Below are 3,175 nucleotides of genomic sequence, written 5' to 3' on the forward strand. Positions count from 1 at the left end.
CTTAAACTACTTAGAAAGCCATGTTGTAAATAGATGTCTTGCCATCTGGCATTTGTTGTTCCAGTTACAGAGCACAGACAGAGTAGATTTAGCAGGATTCCTAAGTGCTCTAGGATTTTCAGAATGGTCAATAAATATTGGCTTTAATCTAAAGTTACCAGCTTCATTAACCCCGAACAAAAGAGTCAGCTGTCCTTTGAAACTTTGAAATCTAGCCACTGACTTCTTCTTTCTAGCAATGAAAGTCCTAGAAGGCATCCTCTTCCAATATAAGGTTGTTTTGCTGACATTGAACATCTACTGTTTACTGTAGCCAGCTTTATTTATGATCCTAGCTAGATCTTCTGGGTAAGTTGCTGCAGCTTCTACATCAGCTCTTGCTGCTTTACCTTGCATTTCTATGTTACAGAGATAGATTCTTTCCTTAAACCTCATGAACCAATGTCTGCTAGCTTCAAACTTTTCTTCTGCAGCCTCTTCACCACTCAGCTTCAGAGAATTGAAGAAACTCAGCTTTGCTCCAGATTAGGTTTGGCCTAAGGAAAGGGAATCTCTATTTTGATCTTTTATCCAGGCAGCTAAAACTTTCTCCATATCACCAATAAGACCGTTTTCCTTTCTTACCATTCTTGTGTTCACTGGAGGAGCACTTTTAATTTCCTTTAAGTACTTTTTCTTTGCATTTACAACTTGGTTAATTTTATCACAAGAGGCCTAGCTTTTGCTTTATATCAGCTTTGGACATATCTCCTCCTTCATTAAGCTTAATCATCTCTAGTTGTTAAAGTGAAGACATGTGACTCTTCCTTTCACTTGCACACTTAGAGTTATCATTAGCCTAATTCCAATATTGTGTTTCAGGGGCCCAAGGAGAGGGAGAGAGACAAGGAATGATTGACTGGTGAAGTAGTCGGAACACATTATTTACTAAATTTGCCATTATATATGGAGAAGTTTAGGATACCCAAAAATAATTAGAATAGTAACATCAAGGCTACTGATCAGAGATAACCATGACAAAAATAATAACAATAATAATAATAATGAAAAAGCCTTTAATATTCAAAGAGTTACCACAATGTGATACAGAAACATTAAGTAAGCAAATGCTGTAGGAAAAATGATGCCAATAGACTAGCTCTATGCAGGGTTGCTACAAATGTTAATTTTGTAAAAAAAAAAAATGCAGTAGCCGTGAAGTGCAAAAATGCAAAGTGAAATAAAATGAGGTTAAGAGATATGCTGTGTTCATGGACAGAAAGACTAAATATTGCTAAAATGAATTTTTTTTAATATTTCCCTATATTTCATTTAAATTTCACCTAAAATTCACCTATAGATTCAAGATTCAGTCTAGTAGATTTTTGGTTTGGATTGGAAAGATTTCCCTAAGGCTTATAAGGAAACTCAAAGGATTTATGATAAACAAAAAAATTTTAAAAAATTACTAAAAAAAAACAAGGCTGAAGGATTTATATTAGTTGATTTCAAACATGCTAAAGCTACAAACATCAGGATAGTATAGTATTGTAAGTACAGTCATATAGATCAATAGACGAGAATAAAGATTTCAGAAATAGGTCCCCCTATCTACGGTAAATGTATTTTTCAAAAAGAAAATAAAATAAGAATAATTCAATGGGGATAGGATAGTCTTTTCACAAATGAGTATAAGTTTGAATTTCTATAAACAAAATACTCAGTTTTCCCTCTACTATAAACAATTTATTAAAAATGGAACAAACCTAAAAGTAGCTGCTAAAACTTTAAAACATGTAAAAGAAAATGTATGAGAAAATCTAAGTTTATGTAGAAATTTCTTCAATCTGACACCAAAAAACATAAATGAGAAAATAAATATTTTAAAAATGGAATTTTCTTTAAATTAAAAACTTCTGGTCTTCAAAATTACTGATAAGAGAATAAAAAAGGTACTATAGAGTAAAAGTAAATATGGAAGGATGGAAGGGAGGGAGGAAGAAAGGGAGGGAAAAGGGGAGGGGGGAAAAAGGAAAAAGAGAAAGACAGAAGGAAGGAGAGAAAAGGAGGGAGGCAGAAAGAAAAAGCCTTTCATTACCTAAGTACAGATATAGATATATGGACTTTTCCCAGAATACATTTTAAGGAAACATTTACAACTAAAAAGATGACAAATGACTTTAAAAAATGGACATTATTCAAGAAATGAGTAAATGAGTTGACATTTGACTAAAGAAGATACACGAATGGCAAACAAGCACATGAAAGGATGCTTACCATCATTAGTTTTTAGGGTAATGCAAATAAAAACACAAAGAGATAACACTATACTTTGCCTAGAATAGATAATTTAAAACAGATTGACAATAATGACTATAGTTAGGATCTGGAACAAGGATCTGGAACAAGGGAAATTGTCATACATGGCTGAGGGGAATCTTAAAATGGTACAGACATTTTCTAAAACATGTGGAATATTTTAGTGACTTAAACATACAGTTAGCATAAACTGAAAATTTTTTAATTCTCAGTTACCCAATAGAAATGAATTTCTATCTCCACAAAAACCTTATACACAAATTTTCATAGAAGCAGCATCCATAATAGCCTCAAACTGGAAATTATTCAAATATTCATCCAGTCACAAATAGGTTTTTTTTTTTTAAAAAAAGGACACATTCTTACAATAGAATACTACTTAGCATAAAGAAGAAACAAAGTATTGGTACATTTACTAGCTTGCCTTATGGAAATTTATGCTAATTAAAAGAATAGACACATTCTTCCTTATTTTATAATGTCATGTTTATGAACTTTCTAGAAAAAGAAACACTGTAGCAACAACGATGTCAGCATTTACTGGATCTGGTTGTAGGAGCAAAGATTGACTGTAAAGGGTTATTAGAAAGACACTTTTTAGGTATGATTTAATTATATTAAAACTGGACTGTGAGTATAGTTGCACAACCTTAAGAATTTATGGAAATTCACAGGATTATAAACATAAGATTGGTATTTCACTTACCTTAAAAAACATGTTAAGGGGATATGGAACAATTGTTGTTAGGCTTTTTACATACACTGTTTGGAATAATCATTTGATTTTACCAACCATTCACATAAGTAGATATAAAACTAATAAAAATGATGATATTTGGGTGAGTTAATTTTGATTCTCTCTTACCTCATATGCACG

The sequence above is a fragment of the Suricata suricatta genome, chromosome 3 (genome assembly GCF_006229205.1).
Source record: "Suricata suricatta isolate VVHF042 chromosome 3, meerkat_22Aug2017_6uvM2_HiC, whole genome shotgun sequence".
Lineage (NCBI taxonomy): Eukaryota > Metazoa > Chordata > Mammalia > Carnivora > Herpestidae > Suricata > Suricata suricatta.